Source organism: Gracilinanus agilis, chromosome 5 (assembly GCF_016433145.1).
Source record: "Gracilinanus agilis isolate LMUSP501 chromosome 5, AgileGrace, whole genome shotgun sequence".
In the NCBI taxonomy this organism is placed as follows: domain Eukaryota; kingdom Metazoa; phylum Chordata; class Mammalia; order Didelphimorphia; family Didelphidae; genus Gracilinanus; species Gracilinanus agilis.
The window spans coordinates 208,228,130-208,243,896 of NC_058134.1; the positions used below are offsets into that span (position 1 = coordinate 208,228,130).

Sequence of the window (15,767 nt, forward strand, 5' to 3'; positions counted from 1 at the left end):
CTGAAACAATGATTTTCTATGAACTTTCTAATCTATAAAATGATGGAGTCCAGGCTAAATTTTGCCTGAGATGTCTTCTAGCTCTCTCATAGTCATGTAATCCTATTAATGCTTTTCTTCATATTTTGCTATAGAAGCTCAAAGTTTGGAAGGGACCTCTGGTTTCTTCTAGTTCAACTACTACTTTTATAATATTTAGGGCTCTGCAATACACATTTGGAGGAATGAGCAGAGCCTCAGATTGTACAAACTAGACTATGTTATAATTACCAGCTCTACACAGACTTGTACTTCTGACTAATTTAACTGATTACCACAGCAAGGAGTAGGAGAAGAGAAATAGACATGCCCCAGTTATCCTCCTCTTAGTGGGTCAGCATGCCTAGGAGTTAGTCTTACGTCAATCAATAATACTCATTGCCCTTTCTTTTCCTTAAAAACCCCAGATAAGTACCACAACTGAGTGCCAAAAAGCAGTCCCCTAATTCCAGTGGGCACCCATCATTATAGTACAACAACTCATAATATGAATTCCATCCAAAATATCCCTCACAACTGGTCATTCACCATTTACTTGACGAGCTCCAATAACGATAATCTCGTAGTCTTTTGACACAGCCCATTTTACTTTTATACAAGACTTTTTGTCAAGTAGATTTTCATATTGAGCTGAAACCCACCTCCCCATAATTTCCACCTCCTTGTCCTAGTTTTACCCTATAGAACTAAATCAAGCAAGTCTAATCTCCTTTTCCACAATACTTTAAATATTTTAAAGTAGCTACTATACTCTATGTCCCCAAGTCTTATTTTCACTACGATAAAAAAAATGTTGTCCTTCAGCTAATCTTTATGTAGAGTTGTTTCAAGTCTCTGTTCTATTTTGTTTTGTCTCTTCAGTGAGTGATTCAGTTCAGCAACTAAATTGTGGTCTAAAACTGGGCATAATATTTCAGCTGTAACCTAATTAAGGCAGACTACATCAAGATAAACAGTTAGATGGCATAGAACATAGAGATCTGGGCCTGAAGTCAGGAAGACTAAAGTTTAAATCCAGGTACAGACAGTAACTCTGTGATCTTAGCTAAATCATTGAACTTCTACCTACCTCCCTTTCCTCATTTATAAAATAAAGATAATAATAGCAACTACTTCCCAGGATTTGTTATGAAGATAAAATTAGATGTTTATAAAATATTTTGCACATCTTAGAGGACCATATAAATGCTAGATATTACTATTATTATTCTTAGATTAAACTAACCCTTCCTCATTAAAAATTGTAGACATCTAATAATAGAACAAAAGATCACATTAGCTTTTTTGGCTAAGAAGACATACCACTGACACAAATTAAGATTTCAGTCTATTAAAATTCTTAAGACTTTTTAACATGAATTTCCCTCTATCCATGTCTTTACCATCTTCCATATGCACACTTTTAAACCAAATTGTAGGACTAAAGTCTGTGACTTTTCATATGTTCTTTTTTATTGGTTTCTGCTGACTATTTTGATTTATTGAGGTCACATTAGGTCCTGATTCTATTATCTAATGCTTGAACATCTCTTCCAACTTCTTGACACTAAGTTGATAAGCATACCATCTATCATTGTCATTCAGTTGTTTCAATTGCATCCTACTCTTTGTGACTTCTTTTGTGATTTTCTTGGAGTGGTTTGTGATTTCCTTCTCCAGTTCTATTTTACAGATGAGGAAACTGAGGTAAACAGAATTAAGTGATTTACAACTAGAGTCTGGGGTCAAATTTGAACTCAGATCTTCCTGACTCTGGCTTCAATGCTCTACTTACTCTATTCCAGAAGAGACTTCTATTTAGGTGGATATTAATCAGTATTCCTTAGAACTTATTATTTAAGCATGAATGTACTATCATTTAGTCAACAGAACTTTATCTTCTCCACAATATTGTAGAGAGATACTCTCAAGTTCTTTAACTGAAATTCTAATATACTATGTGCTTGGCATTGGATATCAGCTTGGAAGGACATCTCCTGAGTGTCTCATGATCTGTACTTGACCCTGTACTGTTTAATATATTTATCAAGTTATAGGATAAAAGATATGCTATCATATTTGCAGATGACACAAATCTGGGAAGGATCCAAAAAGATCTTGATGGGCTACAACATTGGGCCAATGCTAATGAGATGAAAATTAATAAGGATAAATGTAAGATCTTGCCCTTGGGTTTTTAAAAGAAACTTCACAAAGGCAAGATGGAGAGCAATTTGCCTGAAAGAGTTCTTGGGAATTTTCATCAGAGCAAGCTCCATATAAGTCATCTGGGATTTTGTGGCCAAAAAAAATTTTGCAATCTTAAGCTACAAAAAAAGACATAGAAAGCATCATGGAGGGGATAATTGTGCTCACTTTTACCCTGCTGAATTCACATCTGGATTACTGTGTTCACTTCAAGGCCACTATGCTGGTATACAACAGAATGTGCACAAGAAAGCAACTAAAACAGGGAAGGGTCTTAAGATCATACCTCAGGAGCCTGAGTTAATGAGGAATTGGGAATGTTTAAAAAGGGAATGCCTTAGAAGGTACAGACTAGCTGTCTAAAAGTCAAATGAGCTGCCTCTTATCCTTTTCAGTTCCTGAGACCTGAGGCAAAGGTTTGATAGTTACTTTTTGGTTATATCGAAAAAGGAAAATGGATTGAGCTTGATTGCCTGTAAAGTCCCCTCTAACTCTAAGATTCTATAATTCTGTGATTCTGATTATCTAGATATTTTACTAACTCTATCCCAAAATAAATAATACATACAAAAGAAAAACATGATAATTTTTTCGAGAGAAAGGCAGTGTTGGTAAGGATCAAGAAAAAAAGATGTCTCAGGTAGTTCTTAAACTGAATTTTAAAGGAAACTGAATTCCAAGGTAATTGGAATGACCAATGCAAAGACAGGATATAAGAGTTGTACAAGACTTCAGAACCCACCATTTATTCCAATCATCTTAGACCACTTAATGCTCCAACCTCTCCCTATGAATAATTCTTCTAATTACTATAATAGTGAATACAGTTTTTGAAAATTACACATAACATTTCTCCATAAAGGAATACAAATAATTTGATCTTATTAAAGCCCTTAAAGAGGCAAATTTAAAAATAAGAGTTTTCTTTCTTTCCCCTCTGTTTCTTATTTACCTTTTAATGTTTCTCTTGGTTTTTGTGATTGAATATTGAACTTTCCATTTAATCCTGGTCTTTTCTGTGCAAATACTTGGAAATCTTCTATCTTGTTGAATGCCCAAACTTTCCCCTGGAAGTATATAGTCAGTTTTGATGGGAAGGTGATCCTTGGTTGTAGACCCAGTTCTCTTGCCTTTCTGAATATCATATTCCAAGCCTTGTGGTCTTTTAGTGTGGAGGATGCTAGATCCTGTGTGATCCTGATTGGTGCTCCTTGATATCTGAATTTTCTCTTACTGGCTTCTTGTAAACTTTTTTTTCTTTTACTTGGAAGTTCTTGAATTTGGCTATTATATTCCTGGGGGTTGTCTTTTCAGGGTTTAGTGTAGAGGGTGATCTATGGATCCTTTCAATGTCTATATTGCCCTCTTTTATAGAACTTCATGGCAGTTTTGCTGAATAATTTCTTTTAGTATGGAGTCCAAATTTCTATTAATTTCTGCTTTTTCAGGAAGACCAATGATTCTCAAATTGTCTCTTCTAGACCTGTTTTCTTCATCTGTCAATTTCTCAGTGAGATTTTTCATGTTTCCTTCTATTTTATCAGTCTTTTGACTTTGCTTTATTTGTTCCTGCTATCTTGAGAGATCATTGGCTTCTACTTGCCCAATTCTGGTCTTTAGAGTCTGTTTTCTGTTATAATCTTATGATTTTCCATTTCAGTTTGATCTATCCTATTTTCCAGCTGTTTAATTTTGGCTTCCAATTTGCTTACCATTTCGTTTGATTTAGGGGCATCTTTCTCCAATTGGGAGTCTCTGTCTTTTAAGCTGCTAATTTCCTTTTGAGCTATTTCCCACTTCTCTCACCAAAACTCTTCCATCTTTCTCATCATCTCAAATTTGAACTCTTCAAGAACTTGTGACCAATTTTCATTTTTTGGGGAATTTTTGGATGTGATTACTTGTTTGTTCTCCTCTGCTGTTTGCTCTGTTGTCTGGATTTTTTCTGTGTAAAAGTTGTCGAGTGTTAAAGATTTCTTCTTGATTTTTCTCTTTCGGGGTTCTTGTGACTGGCTTGCCATTATTATTATTTATTTCTCAGTCAGAAGTCTGGGTGAGGCAGACAGGCTCTCTGCCTGTGGAGCTGTGGAGCAGTTTTCACCTGAGTCACTGCACTGTGCTCCCTCTCAGCTTTATCCTCATGCCCAGGGTCAGTTTGCACTCTTTAGGCTCCTGAGGTCTCAAGTTTAGTTGTTCTCTGGGTCAAGCCTCCTAGTAGTCCCCTTGCTTGCTCCTCTGCCAGAAGCTCCTTTAACAGTCTCAGGGTACTGCTTCCATAGTCATGCATCCCTCTGCACTGCATCCCCACCTAAGATCCGCGCCAGCACTCAGGGTCTGTGTTCAAAGTCTGGTTCTTTAGCCTCTTGGGGTCTTAAGTCTTGCTGCTCTCAGGAGCAGGCCCTGGTGATCCCAGGTAGCTGCCAAGAACTTAACAAATGCCCCAAATTTGCTCTAACTCTTGTGCACTGGCTTTGGCACTGTAGGGGGTGTATAGGGGAGGGGGGTTGCTCAGCTTATGTTTTAGTGAGAGCTATTTCACCCCCTTATAGCATGGAAATGCCCCAATCCCACATACTTCCAATGCTGCACCCTGTTGTGGGGTCCCTTCATTCGTCTGGATTTGTTTTTATGTCCTTTTGAGGAGTCCTATAAAGCCTCCATTTATTCTGATAATGAACAAGAATTCATTCTGTGATAACCCAAATGAATGGTCATCCTATTTGGAGACCTCAAGTGAGAAGAAATTCATTACCTCCTAAGACAACTCTTTAAAATCTGTAATAATCCTAATATTAAAAAATAGAAGTTGAGTTTTTACATAAGGAGTAGTAAGAAGGCCATTTGGGCTAGACCATTAAATAGGTGAAGCAGTGAAGGTAAGGAAAAAGTAGGGTTGGACAAGTTGTGAAGGATTTAAAAAGTCAAAGAGAATAATTTTTATATGAGGCTAGAAATGGTAGTTAAGTAATTTAGTAGCATTTATTTAGCAAAAGAGTGATAGTCAGACCTATATTTTAGGAAAGTTACTTTGGCAGGTATGAAGAAAAAGGATTAGAGTTGAAATAAACTTGAGATCAAGAGACAGATTAGGAAACTATTAAAATAGTTTAGGAGAAAGGCCTGAATTTGGGTGGGGACTATGTCACTAGAGAGATGGTGATGTTGTGGAGATAGAAACAAGATATGGCAATTGAATCAATAGAGTTTCCAAACTGTGTAGCCATAAGGATGGTGTTGGAAGCAAGTCTAGAAGAAGGATGAGTTTAGGGGAAAATATAAGAAGTTCTAGTTTTGATATCCCAACTTTGAGATGCTTACAGGAGGATTAATATAAAACATGGCAGGATACTTTAAGACTAATATCAAATGAAAATGAGCTGAAATTGGAAATGAAAGGTGAGAGCTGGTGGGGCTATATTGGGGGGGGGAAAGAAAATAGGATCAAAGAAGGGATAGGAGTGCACTCAGTTTGGACAGCTAAAAATAAAGAGAAGGCAGAGCTTCAAGTCTCCTCTTGTTTCTGTTTTCTCTACCAAAGATAATGACCTTTGGCCCAGAAAGGACAGGGCAAAAATAGCTAATAGGGAGTTGATACCCAAAATAAATAAGGAGATGGTAAGAGAGCACCTGCCCTTGATAAATTCAAGTCACCTGGTACAGAAAGATTATGCCGTAAGAGTGAAAGAATTTGTGGAGGTGAATACTAAGCCATGAAAAAAATAAAAAAAAGATACCACAGAACTGGGACAAGGCAAATGTTGTAGCATTTCTCAAAAAAAGGGAAGGCATGAAATCTGAAAGCTATAGAGAAATGAGCTTAACTTTAATTCTTGGCAAAATTCCTGAATGTATTATTAAATTAAATATTAAAGAGATAGTTAGCAAGCAACCAAAAAGAGAAACAATTACCATCAAGCACCAACATGGCTTCCTCAAGAACAAGTCACATCAGACTATGTCAATTTTCATTATGTTTAGTAAACTGGTAAATCAGGAGAATGGTAGAAATAAATTTACCTAGATTTCAGTAAAGTGTTTTTCTTGTGGAAAAGATAGAGTTACACACCTATCAGATTGGCAAAGATACGATATGTTGAAAGGGCTGCAGAAAAATGGGAACAATAATGTACTGTTTTTGAATCTGTGAATTGGTCAAGCCATTTGGAAAAGCAGTTCTGGACTATACCCCAAAGGTTACTAAATTGTCCATGCAGTACTTGATTGTACTTGATCCAGTAATATTACTACTTGATCTATACTCTAAAGAGATGAAAGTAATAGGGCACACATGTGCCACATTTATGGCATCTTTTCAACATGGTAAAAAAAGAAACTAAGAGGATATTAATTGGGAAATAACTAAACAAATTATGACATATGAATGTAAGTATTCCATAGAACATTGCAAAAGGGATGGTCTTAGAGAAAGACTTGAATGAACTAATACAAAATAAAATGAAACAAAGAGAACTATAACAACTTAGCAAAAACAAACAACTCTGAAAGACTTAAGTCTGATCAATTCAGTGACTGATAATCATTCTAAAGAGTCCGCAATAAACCATACTTCATACCTCCTTGTAGAGAAGCGAATGAGTCCTGATGCAGAATGAAACACACATTTTTATGCATGGCCAATTTTTTTCTTGATTATGCATATTTATTACTAGGGTTCTAGCTTTCATTTTTTCCCCAACAGAGCAATGAAATTTGGAAAGGAGAGAAAATAAATGCTTAATTGAAAAAAGTTTAATTTTAAGAAAATGATGATGTGAATTAGGCAATAACATAATTATATGAATTTGGAACTGGTTGAAAGATTTGAAGAGTGTTCATTCATTAATGGCTCAATGTCAACTTGGCAAGAGGTCTCCACTGGAGCGTCCCTGGGATCTCTGTTTACTCCTGAATTAATATTTTTCTCAATGACTTAGATAAAGGCATGCTTGTCAAATTTTTAGATGACACAAAACGAGGGAGGAGTAATAGCATAGTGGATAAAGTCAGAAGCCAAAAGGATCTTTACAGGCTAGGACATTGGACTAACAATAAGAGAATGAAATTCAGTAGGGATAAATGTAAAGTCTTATTATACTTGCTTTCAAAAACTGACTTCACAAGTATAGAATAGAAAGCAATTTATCTAAGAAAGAAGTAGGATTTCAGTAGACTGAAAGTCAACAGTGGGATGAGGTAGCTTAAAAAAGCTAATTCTATCTTGAGTTGTTTTAAGGGAGGCATATCTTCTAAGAATAAGAAAGTGATAGTCTCTCTACTCTGCTTTTGTCAGACTTCATCTGGTGCATAGCACTCAGGTCTGGGTGCCATAGTTTAGGAAGGATTTGGAAAAGCAGTAGAATATTCCTATAAAAGCAATGAGCATGGCAAAAAACTTTGAGTTTATTATGATATGATCATCACTTGAATGACTTACAGGCAATACACCTAGAAAAGAGAAGACTCAATGGGAACAGTATAGCCATCTTCAAGTATTTCAAGGGTTGTCAGGTAGAAGTAAGATTACACTTATTTTATTTGGCACCAGAGACAGACAAGTAAAAATAACTAGGGCAATGAGTAGAAACTCAAAAAAGGCAAATTTAAGTTTAATGTCATGAAAGACTCCCAAACAACTTCAGATGTCCCAAAGAGAAATAGTCTACTCCAGTGAACACTTCTCCTTCATTGGAATACTTCAAATAGAGATTTGGTGTATCCTTCTTTTTTGAGTTGGATTCAGTGGCCAATTGAGGTCCCATCTAATTCTAGAAATTGAATTCTGTCATTTTTTTAAAAAGGCAAGTTTACATTTAATGTAAGTAATTTCCCAGCAACAAGCAGAATTCCAGAGTAGGACTGACCTTAGTACTTCATTGGTTCCCTCATATGAGCAAAATATTTTTTAAACATTTATTAATATTTATTTTTTAGAAAAGTTAACATGGTTACATAATTCATGCTCTTACTTTCCCCTTCACTCCCCGAGATCCTCCCCCAAGCTGATGCGTATTTCGACTGTTTTTAAAATGTGCCATTGATCAAGACCTATTTCCAAATTGTTGATAGTTGCATTGGTGTGGTAGTTTCAAGTCTACATCCCCAATCATGTCCGCATCAACCCATGTGTTCAAGCAGTTGTTTTTCTTCTGTTTCCATTTCTGTAGTTCTTCCTCTGAATGTGGGTAGCGTTCTTTCCCATAAGTCCCTCAGAATTGTCCTGGGTCATTGCACTGCTGCTAGTCAGAAGTCCATTACATTCTATTTTACCACAGAGTATTGGTCTCTATGTACAATGTTCTTCTGGCTCTGCCTCAATTCCTGGAGGTCTTTCCAGTTCACATGGAATTCCTCCAGTTTATTATTCCTTTGAGCACAATAGTATTCTATCACCAGCATATACTACGATTTGTTCTGCCATTCCCCAATTGAAGGACATACCCTCCTTTTCCAGTTTTTTGCCACCACAAAAAGCGCAGCTATAAATATTTTTGTACAAGTCTGTTTATCTATGATCTCTTTGGGGTACAAACCTAACAATGGTATGGCTGGATCAAAGGGCAGACATTCTTTTATAGCCCTTTGAGCATAGTTCCAAATTGTCATCCAGAATGGTTGGATCAGTTCACAACTCCACCAGCAATGCATTAATGTCCCAGTTTTGCCACATCCCCTCCAACATTCATTACTCTCCCCTTCTTTCATTTTAGCCAATCTGCTAGGTGTGAGGTGATACCTCAGAGTTGTTTTGATTTGCATTTCTCTAATTATTAGAGATTTAGAACACTTTCTCATGTGCTTATTGATAGTTTTGATTTCTTTATCTGAAAATTGCCTATTCATGTCTCTTGCCCATTTATCAATTGGGGAATGGCTTGATTTTTTATACAATTGATTTAACTCCTTGTATATTTGAGTAATTAGACCCCTGTCAGAGTTTTTTGTTATAAAGATTTTTTCCCAATTTGTTGTTTCCCTTCTGATTTTGTTTGTACAAAAGCTTTTTAGTTTGATATAATCAGAATCATTTATTTGATATTTTGTAATTTTCTCTAACTCTTGCTTGGTTTTAAAAGCTTTCCTTTCCCAGAGATCTGACAAGTAAACTATTCTGTGTTCACTTAACTTTTTTATAGTTTCCATCTTTATATTCAAGTCATTCACCCTTTCTGAATTTATCTTGGTGTAGGGTGTCAGATGTTGATCTAAACCTAATCTCTCCCATATTGTTTTCCAACTTTCCCAACTGTTTTTGTCAAATAGTGGATTTTTGTCCCAAAAGTTGGGCTCTTTGGGTTTATCATACACTGTCTTGCTGATGTTATTTACCCCAAATCTATTCCACTGATCCTCCCTTCTGTCTCTTAGCCAGTACCATATTGTTTTGATGACCACTACTTTATAGTACAGTTTACTATCTGGTACTGCTAGGCCCCCTTCCTTCACATTTTTTTCATTATTTCCCTTGATATTTTTGATCTTCTGTTATTCCAGATGAATTTTGTTATAGTTTTTCCTAATTCAGTGAAAAAGTTTTTTGGTAGTTTGATAGGTATGGCACTAAATAGGTAAATTGATTTGGGTAGAATGGTCATTTTTATTATGTTAGCCGTTCTACCCATGAGCAATCAATGTTTTTCCAATTGTTTGAAAAGTGTTTTGTAGTTGTTTTCATATAATTCCTGTGTTTGTTTTGGTAGATAGATTCCTAAGTATTTTATATTGTCTAGGGTGATTTTAAATGGTGTTTCTCTTTCTACCTCTTGCTGCTGTGATGTGTTGGAAATATATATATAAATGCTGATGATTTATGTGCATTTATTTTGTATCCTGCAACTTTGCTAAAGTTCTTGATTATTTCTACAAACTTCTTAGTTGATTCTCTAGGATTTTTTAAGTAGACCATCATATCATCTGCAAAGATTGATAGCTTAGTCTCCTCATTGCCTATTTTGATACCTTCAATTTCTTTTTCTTCTCTAATTGCTACTGCTAGTGTTTCTAGTACAATTTTAAATAATAGAGGTGATAATGGGCATCCTTGTTTCACTCCCGATCTTATTGGAAAGACTTGTAATTTATCCCCATTGCATATGTTGCTCGTTGATGGTTTTAGGTATATACTGTTTATTATTTTTAGGAAAGATCCTTCTATTCCTATACTTTCCAGGGTTTTCAATAGGAATGGGTGCTGTATTTTGTCAAAGGCTTTTTCAGCTTCTATTGAGATAATCATGTGAGTTTTGTTTGTTAGATTGTTGATATGGTCAATTATGTGAATGGTTTTCCTAATGTTGAACCATCCTTGCATTCCTGGTACAAATCCTACCTGATCTTGGTGGATGATCCTCTTGATCACTTGCTGGAATCTCTTTGCTAGTATTCTTTTTAAGATTTTTGCATCTATGTTCATTAGAGAGATTGGTCTGTAGTTTTCTTTTTCTATTTTTGATCTACCTAGATTTGGAATCAGTACCATATTTGTGTCATAAACGGAATTTGGTAGGACTTCTTCTTTGCTTATTATATCAAATAATTTGTATAGTATTTGGATTAGTTGCTCTTTAAATGTCTGATAGAATTCACTTGTGAATCCATCAGGCCCTGGCAGTTTTTTCTTTGGGAGTTCTTTGATGGCTTGTTCAATTTCTTTTTCTGATATGGTATTATTTAGGTATTCTATTTCTTCTGCTGTTAATCTAGGCAATTTGTATTTTTGTAAATATTCATCCATATCTCCTAGACTGCTATATTTATTGCCATATAATTGGGCAAAATAGTTTTTAATGATTGCATTAATTTCCCCTTCATTAGAGGTGAGGTCTCCCTTTCCATCTTCGATACTGTCAATTTAGTTTTCTTCTTTCTTTTTTTATTAGATTGACCAGTACTTTGTCTTTTTTATCTGTTTTTTCAAAATACCAGCTTCTAGTCTTATTTATTAATTCAATAGTTCTTTTTCTTTCGATTTTATTAAGTTCTTCCTTGATTTTTAATATTTCTAATTTAGTTTTCATCTGGGAATTTTTAATATGCTCGCTTTCTAATTTTTTAAGTTGCATGCTCAATTCATTAATCTCTGTCCTCCCTAATTTGTTAATATATGCACTCAAGGATATAAATTTCCCCCTGAATACTCCCTTGGCTGCTTCCCACAGAGTTTGGTAGGATGTCTCATCATTGTCATTCTCTTCAATGTTGATTGTTTCTATGATTTCTTCTTTGACTAGCTGGTTTTGGAGAATCATATTATTTAATTTCCAATTAGTTTTTGATTTGCCTGTCCAGGTGCCCTTACTAATTATTATTTTTATTGCATTATGATTTGAGAAGGTTACATTTATTATTTCTGCTCTTTTGCATTTTTTGCAACGTTTCTATGCCTTGTTACATGGTCAATCTTTGTGAATGTACCATGTGCAGCTGAAAAGAAGGTGTATTCCTTTTTGTCCCTATTTATTTTTCTCCACATATCTATTAAATCTAGTTTTTCTAGGACTTCATTCATCTCTCTTACCTCTTTCTTATTTATTTTTTGGTTTGATTTATCTAAATATGAAAGAGGAATATTTAGATCTCCCAATAGTATGGTTTTACTATCTATTTCCTTCTTGAGATCTCCCAGTTTCTCCTTTACAAATCTGGTTGCTATGTCATTTGGTGCATACATATTGAGCAATGTTATTTCCTCATTGTCTATATTGCCTTTAATCAGGATGTAATGACCTTCCCTGTCTTTTTAACTCATATCTATTTTTACTTTGGCTTTGTCAGAAATCATAATTGCCACGCCTGCCTTTTTTTTCTCATTTGAGGCCCAAAAGATTTTGTTCAAGCCCTTTACCTTAAACCTGTGTATGTCCCCCCCACCTCATACGTGTTTCTTGTAGACAACATATGGTAGGATTTTGGTTTCTAATTCACTCTGCTATTTGCTTCCTTTTTATGGGTGAGTTCATCTTATTCGCATTCAGAGTTATAATTATCAGTTGTGTATTCACCAACATTTTGGTATCCTCTCCTAGTTCTACCTCTTCTTCTTACACTATTTCCTTTTAAACCAGTGGTTTGCTTTATGCCAGTAACCCTTGTCCCCTCCCTTCATTTACTTCCCTTTCTACCCCCCTCCCTTATTATTCCACTCTTTTTTATTTTTAAGGCCTAATGAATTCCCTCCCCCTTCTTCTCCCCTCCCTTTTTTGACCTCCCCACTTCTCTGCTCCCCTTGGTTTATCCCTTCTGACTTTCTCAGTAGGGTTAGATAGAGTTTTATATCCCAATGGATAAAGCTACTCTTCCCTCTCAGGGTTAATTACACTGAGAGTAATGTTTAAATATTACCTCTTAATGCTCTCTTCCTCTCCTTCTTACAATAGTATTCATCCCTTCCCCTCCCCATGCCCTCTTTGTGTGTAATAGAATATCCTATTTTTCTTATTCATTCAATTTTCTCTTGGTGTCCTCTACTATTCACCCCCCCTCTTTCCCACCCCCACATCATCTTAGACCATTTAGTATTCCAACCTCTCCCTATGAATAATTCTTCTAATTACTATAATAGTGAATACTATAATAGTGAATAGAGTTCGTTACAGAGAATTACACATAACATTTCTCCACACAGGAATACAAATAATTAGATCATATTGAAGCCCTTAAAGAGGCAAATTTAAAAAATACAAGTTTTCTTTCCCTTCTGTTTCTTATTTACCTTTTCATGTTTCTCTTGGTTTTTGTGATTGGATATTGAACTTTCCATTTAGTCCTGGTCTTTTCTGTGCAAATACTTGGAAATCTTCTATCTTGTTGAATGCCGAAACTTTCCCCTGGAAGTATATAGTTAGTTTGGATGGGTAGGTGATCCTTGGTTGTAGACTCAGTTCTCTTGCCTTTCTGAATATCATATTCCAATCCTTGTGGTCTTTTAGTGTGGAGGATGCCAGATCCTGTGCAATCCTGATTGGTGCTCCTTGATATCTGAATTGTCTCTTTCTGGCTTCTTGTAAAATTTTTTTCTTTTACTTGGAAGTTCTTGAATTAGACTATTATATTCCTGGGGGTTGTCTTTTCAGGGTTTAGTGTAGAGGGTGATCTATGGATCCTTTCAATGTCTATATTGCTCTCTTGTTGTAGAACTTCAGGGCAATTTTGCTGAATAATTTCTTTTAGTATGGAGTCAAAATTTCTATTAATTTCTGCTTTTTCAGGAAGACCAATGATTCTCAGATTATCTCTTCTAGACCTGTTTTCTTCATCTGTCACTTTCTCATTGAGATATTTCATGTTTCCCTCTATTTTATCAGTCGTTTGACTTTGTTTTATTTGTTCTTGCTATCTTGAGAGATCATTAGCTTCTAATTGCTCAATTCTAGCCTTTAGGGACTGGTTTTTGGCTATAATCTTTTGGTTTTCCTTTTCAATCTTGTCATTTCTGGTCTTCAATTTACTTGCCTCACTTTCCAATTGTGAAATTTTGCCTTTTAAACTGTTATTTTCTTGCAAGATTCTGGTTTCCAATTTGCTTACCATTTCGTTTGATTTGGGGGTATCTTTCTCCAAATGGGAGTTTCTGTCTTCTAACCTGTTAATTTCCTTTTGAGCTATTTCCTACTTCTCTCACCAAATCTCTTCCATCTTTCTCATGATCTCAGATTTGAACTCTTCAATAGCTTGTGGCCAGTTTTCATTATTTTGGAAAGGTTTGGATATGATTACTTGTTTGTTCTCCTCTGCTGTTTGCTCTGTTGTCTGGATTTTATCTGTGTAAAAGTTGTTGAGTGTTACAGATTTCTTCTTGATTTTTCTCTTTTGGGGTTCTTGTCTCTGGCTTGCCATTGTTAGCCATCCTCCCTCTTAGGTTTATCCTCACACTCAGGATCTGTCTCCACTCTTTGGGCTCCTGAGGTCTCAGGTCTAGTTGTTCTCAAAGTCAAGCCTCCTGGTGGTCCCCTTGCTTGTTCCTCTGTCTGAGGCTCCTTTAACAGTCTCAGGGTACTGCTTCCACATTCGTGCACCCCTCTGCACTGGGTCCCCACTCAAAGTCCATGCCTGTGCTCAGGATCCGAGTCCTCGCCTGTGCTCAGGATCTGTGTCTGAGCTTGCATCTGCACCCACACTCGTGCCTGTGCTCAGGGTCTGTGTTCAAAGTCCGTGCATTCTTTAGCCTTTTGGGGTCTTAAGTCTTGCTGCTTTTTACTCTGCCGCCATCTTAACCAGCATGAGCAAAATCTTGATGACCATTTGGCAGAGATAATGTAGAGGAGGCATGGGTTTAAGTAGATGAACTCTTAAGTTCCTTTTTATCTGATATTCTGTGGTTGTTTCCATAGAACTGGACAAGGCCTATGGAAACTGAATTGACTTGAACCCAAATGTATATTCCTAACCTCTAAGAAAAGATCTTGTGTGTATGTCAACACCAAATCTCATCACAGAAACCAACCAGCATCAGTGGAAATCACTTACTTTCCATTCTGCAGATGACATTCAGCTACTCCTCTTTCTTTCCCTCCTGTTCATAAAAGATTCAGTCTGAAGCAGGTTTTGGGACCAGTAATGTGGAATTTAAAAGATAAAGCCTACAGAGTTGCCCTCGGCCTCTACCAGGCATCACCACCGCAGAGCAATAATGAACATTTTCTTTCTACTTTTTAAATTTTTCATCTTCATTTCTCCTCAGTATCGTGCTCCTAAGGTCATTTCCTTACCCACTCCTTATTTCACCTCTGAGGCCCTGAGCTAAGCCATCAATCACTGATTTGAAGCCTTTTAAAAACATAATAATGTGTACTATGTTCCCCACATAGTGATCTATCGTGGCAGTCATATCTGCAAAAGAGCTGGACTAATTGAAAAAGCCTCTCTTCTCCTGCCCAAGGACATTTAGCTAGCCAAAGATGACCTGGACCCTGGAAAGGCTCATTTTTTCACTATCATTGAAGGTTTCTCTCTTTATTCTTTAAGAAGAATAGGAAACCAGGCCAGTGGGGCTTACCATATTCAGATCCTCTGGAAACTCTTCTGAACCTGGTAGTTCCAAGTAGGACTCCAAAAGGGATTCAGGCACTAGCCCAACAATGTCCATATTTTTAGAGGACCAGAAAGGAAAGTAAAATTTCAGTGCTGTTCCATGTCTGCCTTATCTTATCTAAAGAAAAGATCCCACCTCTTCAGTGACTCATGTAGAATATCAATTTCTAAGTTCCATGAGGCCAAAACTGTTCTGATTTGCATAAGCAGTGCCTTACACAGAATTAGTGCTTTATAAATGCTCACTGAATTTAATTGAACATGTAAAAAAGAAGTATCACAGAAGTCTAGGTTCAAGGTTCTTCCTCTTGCTACCTTTGTGTCTTTGGGAAAGTCCTTTAAATCCTTCACTATCTTTGTCTATAAAATAAAAGGTTTGAACCATAATATATAAGGGTCAGACTTCCAGGTCAAAACTCTATTGTTATAAGAGAATTACTGTGATTACACAACTGTAGGACAGCTCAAGGAGGCATTATCACATTGACTCAGTCAGAATGTGTTTAGTTAGTACC

General features: G+C 36.2%; 1 protein-coding gene across 1 annotated transcript in view; it reads left to right on the top strand.

Moving 5' to 3' along the window:
- The window catches only part of CACNA1C (calcium voltage-gated channel subunit alpha1 C), a 1,013,247-nt gene that overhangs the window by 711,847 nt on the left and 285,633 nt on the right, over positions 1 to 15,767 (top strand). The gene's annotated exons all lie outside the window — the stretch shown is intronic.